At 41.3% G+C, this 17065-nt stretch overlaps 1 protein-coding gene across 1 annotated transcript in view; it reads left to right on the forward strand.

Moving 5' to 3' along the window:
* Positions 1–9170: 9170 nt before the first annotated feature.
* The window catches only part of LOC136835062 (uncharacterized), a 104594-nt gene continuing 96699 nt past the window's right edge, over positions 9171–17065 (forward strand). Inside the window, exon 1 of the mRNA XM_067098182.1 lies at positions 9171–9586. The gene's annotated coding sequence lies outside the window, so the exon portion shown is untranslated. The remainder of the gene's footprint in view (positions 9587–17065) is intronic.

The raw sequence follows: 17065 nt of genomic DNA on the forward strand, positions 1-17065 counted from the left end.
TCGAGAATAATAAATAATCAGACTTTCACTTCTGACATTTCTTGAACCTCACATTAGATATAATAAATGAAATTTGGGAAATTGGTATTATTCCTAAGAGCTGGAAATTATCATTAATCTCCCTATGAAGAAACCAAACAAGGATCCTGTTTTACACAGCAACTACCGATCAATAGCTCTCACCAGTTATGTTTGTAAGCTGTTGGAAAAGATTATTAACACCAGACTTGTATGGCACTTAGAAACAAATAAATTGCTTTTTCCATTTCAGTTTGGCTTTTGGAAAAGTAGATCTACTCTAGATCCCTTGCTCAGGCTCTCAAACATTATACAATAAGGTTTTGCTAAACAGTGCCAAACAATAGGAGTTTTCTTTGATTTGGAAAAGGCATATGACACCACATGGCGTTGTGGTATTATAAAAAAGTTGTATAAGATGGGCATTAAAGGAAAAATTATCAGATTTATAAATTCGTTTTTATCAAAAGATATACAAAGGTAAGAGTTGGGAATCATGTATTACAACCTTACTTACAAGAAGAGGGAGTTCCTCAGGGTAGTGTCCTTAGTGTCACTGTCTTTGCTATTGCCATTAATGGAGTATTAGAAAAGATATCATCACCAGTAAAAGGGTTTTTATTTGTAGATGATTTGGCTCTGTACTGCACAGGGTATGATGCAGCATCTACCAGCAGGTTCATTCAAAGAGCCATCGATAAAGTAAGCAAGTGGGCTAATGAGCAAGGGTTTCAATTTTCCGAATCTAAAACTGTCACTGTTCGGTTCTGCAGATGCCGAACTAAGGAAACCATTCCAGCTCTTACCTTAAATGGAATTATTTTACCTTACTCTATTGAAGTGAAATTTTTAGGAATGGTATTTGATGAAAAGCTCTCCTGGAATAATCATATTGACCAGTTAAAAGTGAAAGTGAAGAGATCACTAAATATTTTAAAAGTAGTACTGTATCTAATTTTAATTGGGGTGCTGATAATAAATCGTTGTTAATGCTTCATAATGCAGTATATTTATCAAAGTTAGACTATGGCTGCCAAGTATACTCATCTGCTTCAAAGACTAAACTTAAGCAATTGGACTCTGTGTATAATATGGGGCTAAGGATCTGCACCGGAGCTTTTAGAACTTCACCCATTGAAAGTATTTATGCAGACTCTCATCAGCTACCTAACTTGAGGCATGAGCTAGGTCTGAGAAACACCGTGAGGCTGAAAAGCTCAAAGGAGAATCATTCTTTTGAGATCTTAAAACAATGTGATGCAAGGCTTTTTGGATCTAGATCTTCAATACCATTTTAAATCAGACAGCTGGGTGGACTGGAGGATGAAAGCATAAAAATGCAGAAGATCCTGCAAGTTAAACATCCTGCTATCCCTCCATGGTTTATTCTAGCAATAGATGTCTGCATTAAAGAGACAAAGACGAAAGATCGTTTGGAAGAAGAAGTCAGAAACAAGTTTTTGGAGCATGATGAGAGGCATATAAATGACAGGAAAATCTATACTGACTGATCAAAATCGGAAGATGTAGTAGGATGTGCAGTGGTGTGTGAGGGGAATCATATATAAAAAAGTTATCAGACTCATCATCCATTTTCACTGCTGAAGCAACAGCCATAGTTGATGCTTTAAATCTTGCATCTAGTAAGAATTTAAATCCACAGTAATATATACTGACTCAAGGAATGTTTTAGAAGCCCTAAAGAAGTTTAACCCTACCCATCTCTTAATTCAAAAGGCTCAGGAATGGCTTTTTTATCTTTCTGTTCACCATAAATCAGTAAAGTTTTATTGTATTCCTGGGCACACTGGTCTAGAAGGGAACGAATGCCTGATAGTAAAGCAAAGGTGCCACATTTGGATATGCGTCCAGTTATCAGACAACACATTCATACAAAATGGCAGCAAAGATGGACTTCCCCCATTTTATCCATAAATAGGAAGTACAGAAGCATTAGAGAAAGTATCGATTTTCGAGCTCGGGTTTTAATCGTAACCGAAGATTTGAGATCATCCTAACACGACTTAGGATTGGCCATACCCGCTTCACTCATAGCTATATTTTAGAGGGAACCAGTGCCCCAATTTGTGCTCACTGTGGTGGTCAGCTTGTAAAGTCACCACATCGACGCCAGCATAGAGTTTCAGCGGCGCCATTAACTAAGTCTCCGCTGAGCATGTTTTCTTTGGTGACTTCCCATTTTCTTCAAACTCAATTAGTCACGCCTAAAACGTGCCAGGTCACGCATTTTTAACCATTTTTACTTTATACGTATTTATACAAATGTCACACATTGTGTATCATGTTTCTTCATTCACAGGCATCAAGACTGTATCCATATTGAAGTTCTGTATGTTTTGTATTGTAATTTGTACTCGTTCACTGCATATTATTGTTTATTGTTTCGACCTCAGGTCACAGTCAATTCCATTGTCTTTCGTGAGCCGGCGCCAGTCGGCCGCTATATAAACTGCCTGGATCTGTAATAAAGTAGCAGTAACTTTTACCTGCTCGTTTCTTTGACACCTTACAAGCTATCCGTTGAGCACATGCTGGTGCACTGTCCTAAATTTAATTGCCTAAGGGCAAAGTACTAACTAACTGGGAAGACTATTTTAGAAATTTTAAACAATCGCGTTGAAGTAGATAATCTTATGGGTTATCTGAAAGAATCGGGTTATTTTAATGAGATATGATCTTAGTATATTGAATAAAGATTTTAGACATGTATTTTATATATACTAAGTATATATTTTTAATATAAGTTTAATATATATTTATTTTTTGCTGGTTCTATCCAATATCATTCTCCATTTTCTAAGTTCATATTTTAACTCTGAACTTCACTAGTATGTTGTCATTCACCTATTCACTATCAATCATATCATTAACTTATATATTTCACCTTCATTATGGTGCTAAATAATCCTGATGGGTTCCAGTACTTGGTCTTCAAGACCTAAATTTCATAATCAATCAGTCAATAATAATGTCACTAAGGCAAAATTTCCATAATACAGTATACCTTTTAATACCATGGTAATAATCAGTAAAATTCACTTTACCTTACTCAAGCTTGTGAAAACTTTTGCAAAATAATTTGAAATGCAGCTGCTTGAGATTCTTAAAACCCTTTTTTGTCAGGTGCCATGACGAATATACTCTTTTCCTACATTCAGATTTCAAAAGCTAAGATTAATACCAGTGACCACAATAACACTTTATGTTAATAATTTCTCTCTTTTGAAGATAGAGAGAGAGAGAGAACCAACAACAACAGTCTCAAATCAGAATGAACAAACTTTAGGATTCCAGTTAGAAATGAAACAACTAGATGACATCATTATTAAGACATTTTGGGAACGAGATACAAGAGAAAGTTCTAGAAAAAAGGAAGATGATGTCACTTCCAGAGCAAAACTAACACATTAGAACAGTACATGATCAGAGCAATGTAATCTTAAACATGATGCAATTGCCATGTGCTTCAATGCAACACTTGTTCACATTTCTCAAAAAGGTATACGTTTTTACCAGAAAACAGTATGGGATGCAATCAGAACAATACATGTAACATTGCGAAATCATTCGTCTTTTTCTGGTATGAGACAGAATCTTAACTGTTATCCCGACCTGTCAACGTGCAACCCAAAACAAAGCTCTCGCTTATCTTAATTGGTGACAGATGAATCAAAACAGAACATCTGGTCTAAAACTCGAATCTCTCTTTCCCACCACTACACTATTATCAAGAAAGATATTATTAATTCTAAATTAGGCTGTTAAGTTATCTAAATCATTAAAACTTTTGAGATCTAAAATTACACTACATATGATATTTCAACAATTATTATTATTACACATAACATGATAAATAGAAGAGCAAATATATCAAAACTATGAAAGACATACATATTACAAGGCAACATCATGAACAGTAATAGAAGTCGGAATCTGCTTTTGAAATGGCTCCCATGCTCGTTTTATTCTTCCTTTTTTGTCTCTGCAAAGCCACAATTTTACAAATTCTTCCCTATTTTCAGTTTTCCCCTTCAGCAGATCTGTAAATAAAAGTATATCAGTTATCAATTCCTCTTTATTTTCCTGATATAGCTGTTGCACAAAACTATATCTATTTCTAATCTCATTATATGGTGGGCAGTAGAGTAAGAAATGTTCTGTTTTCATTTTTTTTCCTCACAGCACAAACATCATTTGACTCTCCTGTGCCTAGTCTAACCCTACTGATCAGCATTGTTTTTTCAGTGTTATCATACCAGATTTCTACTCTTATGTTTTCTTTATATTTTCTGTAGGTTCTTAACGGTTTCTTGTCATTCATTTCTCTCTGCCCTGCTTTCCTGTCCCAGTTATTTATTATTTCTTTTAGCTGCTTACTTTAAGTGATTCAATTGTACTTAAGTTTATGTTTGATACTTTCATATATTCTTTTACTTGCAGAATCAACGGGTGTTTTCATATTGATCCATAGTTATCTCGTATGGGAGCCTCTTTCACCACTCTCAAGTGTATGTTTCAGACAGAACCATTTATTCTTCATATCTCTTGAGTGGCAGGAAGAGGGCCCCCATTTCAGATCTTAACACACAACTTGCTGTGTAACTTGGTTCTTGCAGAATTGTTCTATATACTTGATGGTCTACTTTTTGTAGTTCATTTATGGTTTTCTTGTCATGTTTCATGACTTCCATGGCATACATGAACGATGGCATGGCTAATCCTTTCCAATGCAATTTCCCTAATTTCACCCTGCTACAGCTTTTACTGATGACTGCATTAGCCATATTTGTCATCTGCTTTGCTTTAATTTGGGACCTTTTTATCTGTTCTCTGAAGCAGTCTTTCATGTTGCTGTTCATTACACCCAAGTTTTTAATCTGCTCAACTATTTTTATTCCTTCTATGTGCTGCATATTTTTTACATCGTCAATACTATATCAATCATTAAATATTAATATATTGCTTTTGTCTTTGTTTATATTTAGGCCACATTCGCTTGCTATCTCCATAAGGGTTTGTATTGCTTTTGTTATTTCTTCAAGGGTGTGTCCTGGGATTAATCCATCGTCTGCATCTAATAGCACCACTATCTTTTTAACTTCATTTCTGAAACCTTTAGTTGTACTCTTTAATTTTTTGATTATCAAGTAAGTTATTAGCAGAAAGAATATGGTTGAGCCATTGCACCCCTGCCTTATTCCATTTCTTACATTTAGCTCTTTTCGTTCTACATTGTTGAGGCATAGACTTGTTATGTAATTTGTATATATCTTTGCTACTGCACTTATTACCTCTGCATGTAGCCATATTTCATCATGACCTCTGTGAGCTTTTTTCTGTTAACTGAGTCAATTGCCTTTTGGAAGTCTATTGATACCACTGTAAGGACGGCATTGAGTGACATCCTGGCTGGGTGTTGACTGGTTTATTGGTGGTTCCTTACTGAATGAATGTACATGTTGTTTTAGATTTAGCTGGCCTTGTGCCAGCACGGGCTCTTGCTCCTAGAGCAGCCCGTAAATGAATGTACAGAATCTTCGAAGTTGTTATTGGCTGATGCGAGCCGTAAAGTAGCATCTACACACAGACAGAGCAAAACAGAGGTAATGTTTCAGCCATCTGTGTTTGTCGGCAGACAAACAGATGGCGATTGTGAGAGACATAATAAACGTACAGTGATAAAACATATCAATGGAAAGGCCAGGAAATTCCACATATGGCCAATTGCATGAGACTCGAGACCGATTAATGAATACAATGCAGTAGCATAATATATGTTAAATGGAGAGACGTTTGGCGTCTTCACAAACAGAAACATGCATACAGTTGATACAGAAGATTCGGTGGAACATTATGAGTACATGATTAGAATGCATGCATGGCAATGCAAGTAGTGGTGATTGTACATAAATCGAGACAACAATGGTTGGGGAGAAACAGAAAGAAATATTGTATGGTAGAAGTTTTGTGTTCCTTGGGAGAGAGAAAACGGGATGCTGTTGTTTTTTCTCTTTGTTCCCTCCGATGGATGGCGAACACACGTGTGCTCGAAAGAGACCGCCATCGGTGCGATGGGTCTCTCACACCACAAATAACAGGTCTTTTCTTCTGTACATTTCTTGTATGCAATATTCTAAAATATACAAATCATCAATTCCTCTTCTTTGAGTAGTAAAGCCTGATTGCAGTTCATGTGTTTTCCCTATATTTTCAATATGCTTTCTCTTTTGGTTTTCAGGATCCCAGTGAAAATTTTATATGACACATTAGTTAATGCTATTGGTCTAAGATCTTTGACTGTGGGGTGTTGTTTCTTGGGTGTGAGCATTGTTTTTTACTTAAACCAGCTGTTCAGTATGTTGTTTAAACATTCCGCTAATTCTCTATTAAGGTTGGTGTTTTGTAAGAACAGTTTGAACAGAACTAGTTTCATCTTGTCTGGCCCTGGTGCTTTGTTTGATTTCATTTTCTCAAGTTGATTTTTCACATCTTCTGCAGATATAGTGACTTCTTCCATGGGTTTAATTTCTGGCATTGTTAGGTCTTACACAACATCTATGCTGTCCTAATCTTGCCAGTGGTCTTTTCATCATCTCTTCCATGTCGTGTTTATACTGTTCTTTTTTTGCTCTCATTCCATATCTCTTATTTTTTCTTCTTTTTTTTATATTTTCTTTCAGAATTTTACAAGCTCATTCGCTAGGGTTTCTTCCTTTATCTCTTGCTTATTTTCATCGTATATCCTGATTCATTCTTATTCTGAGGCAGCCTTACCACGCAGCATGTCTATATATCCCCAGGTTTTCCTGTGTCTGTTTTTGTCATTCATTATCTCATTCCTAACCTTTTCTTCATATTCTTCATATGCTTTCTTTACTATTATCTGTACTTTTTGTTTTTGCCTATAATATGCTTCTTCACAGTATCTCTTTTCTTCTATGCTTGTAGGTTTCCTTTTCAACTTGTTATATATCCTTCTTTGGCTTAGCTCTTCATTTATTTCTTTGGTGACCCATACTGATTCTATTTCATCTTGTTTTCCTTGCATTAATCTTCTCTTTATTGTCTTCTCTAGGGTGTTTGCTTTTGCTTCACTCATTGTTTCCTCCATCTGGGTTAGATCTCCTTTTCTGTCTTGTTGGCTTTGTTTACTTTGTATTGTTATGGGCCCACGCCCATCAAACATACACAAGTCTCTTAAAATACAAATAAAGTCACTAACGACCAAGTCCACAATAGGTGGAATGGCCGCAACAGAGTGTACAGAGATGGAATCAAGGAGGATAAGTAAAAGCTGAAAATAAAACCTTAATATTTAATACAAACTTTTTAGAAAGAAATGACCACTGAACCTCTTACAAAATACATTAAATGAACACAAAAATCAACCACACACTGAAAACATCGAATAACAAACACTCTTACACCAAATTAAGATAGGCTATACAATTACACTTTAAAGAGAGGGCCCTGAAAGTAATAGGATGTCGAAAAGACAGAATAACCTAACTTAATACAGACTAAATGTTTATAAAAAAAAACTGCTTCCCTTAAGTGAGCTGTAAACAGTAGAAGAGGCAAACGCAGCCTTCAAATCACGGGTCGAGGGGCATAATATATATACTCGAGACCTTACCAAACGTAAGAGAGGTACCCCTGGCAAGGAAATAACTGGACAAAGGGCGCAGACTGATTAAATAATCACTTTTACGTCGCAAGACGATCAACGGACACGGCCGTCCGAGGGGGCAATCACACCTTCGGCCTACCAGTTGGCAGAGAGGTCCCCTTGGCAGTTTTACTGGACCAAGGGCGTAGCCTGGCGGAAAAATCAATCTCCCAAAGGAGGACAGAAGCAGCAGCTGTAGAAAGGTATGTATTGCAATCCAGAGATAGTCCAATCATAAGGCAGGCCTACACAATGATAATCGTCCAGAAAACAACTCTCTCCGTCCTCGAGAGACAGCGCCGAATACAGCTCCGGACGAGAAGCCAAAACCACACGTGAAAATAAAACAAGCTCATTGTAATTAAAACTAAACAACAAGTCAGAAATGTCGGGGAGGAGGAAACAGGGTCATTACGTTCCAAAAGAATAATTACTGCCAAAGTGGCTTATTCAAAACAACTCAATTTACGTTAAATTAAACACATACTGACAGTATATATTCAAGGTATGTCCTGGTGGACTCTTCTGTTATTTTCAGATTTTTTTTTCTTAATTTTTAAAGGTTTTTCTTCTTTTTTTATTCATATTGAACTGGACTTTTATTAGGTGATGGTCTGATAGGTCATAGTCATACTTTCCTTCATCTATCTTCATATAATCATAGTATTTATTTATAGTTTGATTGACTAGGGCAAAGTCTATCGTGTTACTTTGATCTCTACTCCAGGTTATCTCCCCTTTGCAGTTGGGATCTCCATTTAACAGTGTTAGGTCACATTTTTCCAATAGGTCCATAACGTATTTTCCATTTTGGTCAAGTTCTTGCTTTCCTATGAAACCTAAATGCCCATTGCCCCATCGAAGTCCCCAAGGACAATCAGAGGCTGGTCTGTGGTCCTCTCTATTATTTTGTGTAAGGCACTTATTACTGTCGTATTTCTTTCTCTATCACTAGTTGACATGTAGACTAGGATTAGGTGAAATCTTGATGCTCTATAATTACTCTCTACTAGCAGAATGTCTGCGTGTTCAGATTTTTCTTTTCTCAACTGGATATCTCCTTTGGATCTATGCATTATTAATAGACCTCCTCCTTTGGTATCATCCTCGTCTCTCATGGAGTCTACCACGCTGATACCTATTGGGAATAGCAGTTTTTGCTGTCTCAGGTGTGTTTCAATGATGCACATAATTGTATTCTTTTGTGTTAAATCTATTAGTTCAATTAGTTTAGCTTTCGTCAGCCCTTAGGTATTTATGAGTTTTAGTTCAAAATTCTTTGATGCATCTTCTGCATTGTTCATTATCTGTCCATTTCCCTTATTTCCAAAATTGCTTCTACCGTCTAACCTTTTATCTATTAGTTGTAAACTATTGTATTCTCCTAAACCTGCTAGCCTATGCTTGTCATTAAAATGACTTCCTTCATTTATCGGCCCTAAACTAATTACTCTTCTTCTACAGTCTACCTCTAAGTTATTTACATTACTACAGATTCTATTATTTCCTACCTCTAAATTATTTACATTACTACAGATTTTTTTTATTTCCTACCTCTAAATTGTTTACATTACTACATATTCTATTATTTCCTACCACTAAATTATTTACACCAGAGATTCTATTGTTTCTATCTATAGTTCTCTGGGTTTCCTTTTTAGAGCATTCTAGATGTATGAAAATATTCTCATCTCTTCAACTCTCCTTTACTAAATGTACCACCTTCCTCTCCGTTTTCCTGCTTATTCTTTCATTTTAATCTTAATCTGTTGTGAGAAAAGAGACATAACAACACCTATACAGAAGAAGAAGAAGAATTAGACGAAAACAAACAGTCTAGACAACACAAACATCATTTGGAAGCTGAATGGGAACGTCGTAAGTTTCATAATTGTAGCTTCGCTTGTGTATGACACGATATTATCTAATAAATGTGAAATTTATGAAAGGCATAATGTTTTCTAAGAGATTTGCTTACGGTGTTGTACCACCCAGCCATACAGGCTAGTCAAGTACAGTATAGGCTTATGGACTTGTTCGATAGGCTATCCTATGAAAGCCCCGTCTAGATTTTTAGTTATCACATTCGATATTGAAGTTGGTAGAACTATAGAACAGCCCCGCATTGGGTATTACCTCGGAAATTAACCTTTTCTATAGTATTTTGGTTGCTTAGCCTGTCAAGAATATACCGTTATGTTTTGGCGGTCGACTGTAATTAAGCTGTAGTTAGCCTCACAACTGATATGTTATTGTATACTGGCCATCCTGGAATGCAAATACTCATGCGCAGTGTTATCAGGGAACTTTTTGTAGCCATCCCCTGGCAATGTAACACGGCCTAGCCTACTAGGTTAGGTTAGTTTAGTTCCTTTTATAATAGGTTTCCATAGCCAATCCCTTCTTGAACATATGGCTCCTCAATGGCTTGCACATGCGTGGAACCATTCCATAACAACAACATGACAGTCTGGTATTTCTCCCAACAATTTCCCCCACCCAAAACCCCTCGTTCCCAGCCATGTTGGATAGAGATGTGAGGTTAGTAATAATTTACCGACAACAAACAACACCACCTCCTTCATCAGATATACTAAAAGTATAGGAAAAATCAATTGTTCTGATACGATATACAAACCAACAGTCCTTTACATTAGGAATTACTTTCAGCGAAGCTGGAAACAGCCGTTGAACTTTCGAACAAGGTGGTCCGGGAGGCAGGAGTCCCGCCTGCCTGGATGCAAACATTCCAGTTTGCTTTCAGCCATTTGGTGTAGACATGTTTTCTTCACTCTCTGTGCAGATTTCCGTTGAGCTGCCTTTCCCGGTGGGATCTTTTTCTTGTTTATTTGTGCCTTAATTATGAAAGTTCTTGATAAGCCCTGTAAAGCTCTTGATAAGCCCTGTAAGCCCACATTCCCCAAGGGTGTGTGTCCAGGGATTGGAGGTAAGAAATGTAATAGCTTTCGCTGTATTATTGATATGGACGCACACACCCTTTGCTCTTCTTGCAGGGGATGCGTGTGTTCATGTACTTCACCTTGTGCCAAGTGTTGTTCCTGGTTGGCTGAGCAGTGGGCGAAGTTTGAGGGGGGGAGACAGTACCAAAGGAAGCCTGCCAATGCATCATCTGAGGGTTACACACATCTGGTGACCCCTTGGTGGCAGGCTTCCCCTTCTTGCTGCTTCTCTTTCAGTTGAGGGCTCCCTTTCATCTTCTTCACTTGCTTCGTCGGGTGTTGAAGGCCGCAGGGGAGCGGACAATCAGGACATCCTCTCGGGTGCCTCTCCTCGCTCCAGGGAGAAACTTTTCCCACAGAGTGAGTGGAGTCTCCCTTTAACCCAACTTTGTCTTCAGATGTGGTGGTAGAGACTTCTCTTTGAGGGCAGGCTCCAGACCTCGCTTCTACCTGGCTCCACTTGGGTCTGCCTGGCATCCCGTCTCTGGAGGGTCTTCTTTCTCACCTTTCTGGTGCTCTGGTTGTGACCCATGCTGAGACTACAGCTACTATGTGCACTGTTACCGTGACTGCCTCACCTGGGTACCCAGGTGAAGCTGCGCCTGCTTCCCAGACCTGGTGCATCTAGGCCTGGGTCTCTCATTGCAGCAGCTTACTGCAGAAGGTGTCTCCCTTTCACAGCAAGAGGCAGCAACCCTGGAAGCCACTGCCATGGCGGCTTCCCAGGCAGTCTCCTGGTTGGATCTGTGTTGTCGTTCACAGCATCCAAAGTGGCTGCCTCCTCAGGTGCTGTCATGCCTGGGGAGGACTCCGCTTTTGGTAGACTGTGCCAGTCTGGAGGTAGAGCCATTTCCTACCTTGCCCACCAGATGGCAAACCTGTGGGCCAACTTGGTTCTCAAGCAAAGAGACACTGTTCTTTCTCACTTTGCCAGGTTTGTGAGACCTGGGTCAGCAGTGACCCTATGGAACGGACCTTTGCTAGGTTCTGCCTCTCTCTTCCCTAGGGAGCTGGTAGATGCAGTGGTGGACAAATGTCGGGCAGATGACAGTGACTGTCTTGTCCACCAGGCAGTGGCTAAGACTTCCAGGTCTTCACGCTCCACTGCTGCCTGGCCCCTAAGAAGTTCCAGACTTTGAAGGGATCCCATGGGAATGCCCAGCCTTCTTCTTCCGCCAGAAAAGGTGTGCATTCTCGCCCCTTTCAGCCCTCTTTCCAGTCTGGTAAAGGGGGCAAGGGGAAGAAGAAAGGGAAACACTATGGGGCGCTTTCCCCTCCAGCTGCTGCCAAAGGTGGGGGGTTGCCTGTCAAGCCATTGGGCAACATGGGAGCGATACGGAGCCAAGATCTGGGTAGTGGATGTCCTACGGGAGGGATATCTACTCCCCTTCAAGTCTTGACCACCCCTCACCTGCCAGGATGTAAGCATTCCAGTTTGCTTTCGGCTCATGCATTGCAGACATGTTTTCGGATCTCTTTGCCTGACTGTTGTTAAGCTCTTTATTATCCCGGTGGGGTCTGTTTGTATTTGTGTGCATATATTGCGTGTGTTTGATATTTATTAATACAAACCCATCCCCCTCCATCTAAGAATATATGGTCCTCTCTTGTGAATGGACTTGTTTTTTCTGATGCCACCCTTAGTTTCCGGAGAGCTGTTGGCCTACTTTTAGTGGAAGCTAGACTCATCAGTACAACCTCCCCTCATAGCTTTAAGGCACTGTGTGCCCCTGACGTCCAGTCTATAATCAACCTTCTCCAAGACACTGAGAAGTAGGAAGTGACAGGGAACCTTTTTAGGAGGCTAAGGATGTCAGAACAGCTTCTACCTCCCTTAGCTTTCAGGCACTGTATGCCCCTGATTCTGTTCGACAATTGTCCTTCGGGAAGTGTAATCAGTCTTCACTGAGCTTTCAAGAAAGTTTAAACAGTGTTAGATTCTTGCAACTACCTTGCAATCATTATTAGTAACTGGCATGGCATCGTAGAAGGAAGCATAGGATTCTCTCCTACTATCTATTCACCTTGTAGTAAGATGCCGAGACTTGTGAGAGCCAGAGGTTACAATTTACCTGGAGCACCCATCACTGTCAGTGAATGGGTCATGGTCTGTATTTCAGTGCAAGTGACAGTCATATCTGGTTGTTTTTATTGTTATGCGGCCAGGGCAAGGGCAATTAGGTATGCTTTGTCGGCCATCAGTGTACACCTTAGTCACAAAGCTTAATCTTATACTTTGTCAGCCATTGGAGTACTCCTTTGCTGCGAAGTGTCCCACTTAAGTAGAAGCGCTCCTGGCTTTACTGCCATGCTGCTACAGGTTAAGTTGAGCAACAACCAGAGGCAGTTCTATACTGCAGGCTCTCTTAACTAACAAGGAACTACAAGCATTGTATCCAATGCTGGCAACTTATCTATTATTAATTACATGAAATAATGGTTGGGATCAGAATTTGTCCATGATTCCCCACCACCTGTCAATGTGTAATCAGCTAATGTAATTACTGTGTAAGTTGCACATATAAAAATGATATTTTTGTAATAAAATGAAGTTTTATATATAGGCTACTTACCCAATAATTACGGACAGAGCCCTCCCTCCTCCCTGTGCATGGACATAGAACATAAACGTAATGATGAATGTTTGCTGAGTTAGTGGGCGAGACCAGTCACTTGCACTAAACTGAAGCGCTAACCCGTGAATTTTTTAATTTAAGCATGCCAAGGCAAGAGAAACTCCAGCTAATATAATTACTGTGTAAGTACCGGTATATATAAAACTTCATTTTATTATGAAAATGTCATATTGCAAAGTGTTGATAACTGTCAAACATGTATTGCTGCGAATGTCCAAAATATAACCTGCAGCAATTATCAAACTTTGGAAATAGATCAGTGAAGGAAATTTTATCAGAATCTATTACATTTTCAGTAATATCAGTTTTAATGTTCATGAGAAGCTGTAATTTAATTGATAAAATATAAAAAGTAAATAATAGAAATAGCGAAAACCCTTAGGGTCTAATGCTTTTTAAAAGACAGAATTTTAAAATTTTAATAAATTTTATTTTAAATTTTAATATACCTTTTTAGTGAGTATATATGGAAACTTGAGTATGTGTGTATTTATTGTGTGAGTGTGTTCCAGTATGAGAGCTTGTGCCTCTGTGCAGTTTTTAGTTTCATTCTCATTCATTAATCACTATATTGAATGACCTAATTGGTCCCAGTGCTAGACTTCTAGCCTAGATCTGTCATTTCATCCAAATCCCTTGGGCCAGCCCTATGAGAGCTGATAGTCAGCTCAGTGGTCTGGTTAAACTGTTTTAATAGTAATAATACAAACCCATGATTTGTGATAGCCTTGCACAAGCCGTCATTCCCCTGCGTCTGTGTCTTGGCTTTGACAGCCAAGGACGTATTTAGAGGGGCGTAACTGAGTGGTAATGCTTCTCCTCCAGTAGCCCTTTATTTAGATATTGAAGGCGTTCCCCTGTTTGTTCGGAGATATTAGATTGGGACGTAATATCTTCGCTCTCCTACATTGATCGGGACGTAAAAGTTTGCTCTCCTTCTTGGGCTCCAACCCTCCATGTACAGGGGCATGACTACTTCCTTTCTACTAGTGCTGAGTGTCGTTTTCGCCTCCTGCACTATAGAGAGTTCGCTGGGATTTGGTTTTCGTTGGTATGCTGTTGCAATGCTTCCACGGCGTATCTTGGTGGCCTCCCTCCTTCTCTCTCCTGTTAGGTTCTTCCTTATCTCTCCTTTGCCCTCTTCTGGTCTCCTCAGGCGAAGACCATTAGGGGAGGGGGGCATGGGCGATCAGGTGACCTCGTCTAGAGTACCTCCCGCTTTTTCTTTCAGGTTTTTCTTTCAGGTTTACAGTGAGCATCACAGGCACAGCAGTAGTTGGCTGGATATCTCAGTTGGGATATCTTTGCATGAAGGAGTCCCGGCGTTCATTCAGTGTTGCTCCGGGATCGACCACAGTACCTGGTTGGAATAGCATAGTTCCACGTCGGGACCGTTCCGACTCTGTCCTCGCCGATGTGGATCAATTTCTGTCATTGCTGGCCTTCATGTATGCTGTGGCACTCCCTCTTGCGTATATGTGGTCCATCTCCCCCTGTTTTTTCCTGTGTTATGCTCCTGTTGACTCAACGACATTCTCTGGCTGGCTCTTCCTGGTCTCCTGCCACAGCCATCCTGATCGTTCCTGTCGCTGCTGGTGACTTTCATGTGACGTTCCTGGCCATTGCTGTAGCTCCTGCCTTCTGAACCACTTCTGTAGCTCCTGCATCGGTTGTCCTGATCGTGCCTGCTGCTTCTCCTGGTGGTCGTGTCCTGGGCTGCTTCCACTGTGATCCTGCCTAGCTGCCCAGGAGGTTACGATGTTTCGTGTCCACCATCCTGTAGAAGATGCTGGAGTGAAGGTGAAGGAAGTCGCCCTGTGGAAGTAGCCACTGTCCTCTTCAACTTCTCTTCAATCCCATCTTCTGCTGCCTCTCCCCTTCCTCTCCCGAGGTTCGAGGGGGTCCTGGGAACCGTATAGACCTCCGTTGGCTGAAGGAGAGGAAGGCTGCTTCTTTCCCCTTGATGCCCTTGGACGTCTAGGGGCTGCATCCTTCCGAGGAGGCAGTGGGTCTCACGTTGGCTCTTCCTGACCTTCGGGTTAGGGAACCGATTTGCATACCCCTGGGTTTTGTGTTTGGGGAGCTGTGGGCGCTCAGACCTTGGTTTGCGATCCTGTTCCCAGTCCTGGAGGTTCCGCCTCTAAGACGGGCGCTTGTTCGCGAGCCGTTTCAAGTGCTTGAGATTCTGTGGAATGTCGAGTATCCCGATTTGGTCTGGAGGGTACTCCCCAGCCCAGTTTGGGAGCAGTGCGAGAGAAAGGGCCGAGGTACCCAGGTGTCTCAGCTCTTCCTGCCAGCACTACAAGCGCTCCCCAAGTGCTTACCAGTGCTTGGTCGGGTTACCAGCCTAGTGTCTCAGTCTTGTCGGTTCGAACACCAGAAGAATCAGGGAAGAGATTCCCTTCGGGAGTCCTGCAGGACTTCTAAGGGACTGACTCTCTTCTGGGAGACAAGTTTCTCTCGTTGGCTCTTCCTGTCCTCTGGCGGGAACCGATTCGCATTCTCCTGTGGGGTCTTGCGTTTCGGGGGCTGCAAGAGCACGGCCTCTTGAGGACGTGCCCTCGTTGTCATTCTTATAAGTCTGCTTCTAAGACTGGTTCTGTGCTTGGCTCTTTTTGATATCTTAGGAAACTGAAAGCAGGCGCTCCAGATTTTTGGGAGTCTCGTAGGTAGCTGAATTCTATGAATCACGAGCGCTCTCCTGACAATAGGTATGGGACGAGAGAAAGTGCTGAGACATCCAGGTGTCTGGGTGCTGATACTGCCTGCCAGCTGATTCGGTTTCTTGGCCAGGTTTCATCCTTGTCTCTTGAACCGTAGGGTTCAAGCATGCAGGATAGCAAACACAGAATTTCCCTTTAAACCTTCTTCTCGAGGGGCCTCTGCCTCAAAGGAGTTTAGAGTTCGGGAAACTAGCACTAGTTCACAGCAGACGAGTTCCACCCTGTCCAGTTCCGATTGTGTTCACACAGTCAGCTCGGCCCGCTTGGCTTGCCCTCTCCGCCCAGCCCCTGGTCGCATTTGCGAGACTGGTTCAGCTCAGCTTGCCCCCCCTGCCTCCCAGTCCACCACATACCACCCAGTCTGGATCGCATTTGCGTGATTGGCCTGCTCGGTTTTTCCGAATCGGGTTCTCGGCTCTGTTCGAGTGAACTTTCTGCTCTTCCCAGGAAAGTGCTTTGCCATGGCACAAGCGCTTTTCTTCCCCTGTGTGGCAATAATCTCCAGTTGATTATTGCTCACGGTCCATTTGTCGTGCTGGTCTTACTGGCAGGACAGGTAGGAGTACTCTTTCTCCTCACCTATTCTCTTTTCCTCTTGGTTGTTCTGAGAGGTGTGAGATGGAAAGAGAGAGAGCTATGGTGAATTTGTCTTCGGAGCTCGGCTGCCTGGCGTGCTTTGGGTGTCAATCCCCCGATTGTTTCATAGTACAAACAGGTAGCCGAGGAGGGTTTCTTGTGATCTGTCAAGGTCTCCCCCCCCGCCCCCAGGAGAGAGGTAGAGGAGTTTCACGCTTCGGAAGCAGTGAGGGTCTTCCTCTTCAAGTTGTGATCGCCCTTGTTTTTTGGAGAACTTCACGCCAATTCTCAGCGCTTGGATTCCCAGGACAGGACCGTGGCTCCCCCAATGAATAATCTTCATCACTCGCAACCCATGCAGTTCCCGAGGGACCGAGAGTTTCAGGGAGCCACCATGGGCCTTGCTTGCAAGAGCGTTCTCGACCAGATGAATACTTTTCTTCGGACAAGGAGTTCATTCAG

Source organism: Macrobrachium rosenbergii, chromosome 4, assembly GCF_040412425.1.
Source record: "Macrobrachium rosenbergii isolate ZJJX-2024 chromosome 4, ASM4041242v1, whole genome shotgun sequence".
In the NCBI taxonomy this organism is placed as follows: domain Eukaryota; kingdom Metazoa; phylum Arthropoda; class Malacostraca; order Decapoda; family Palaemonidae; genus Macrobrachium; species Macrobrachium rosenbergii.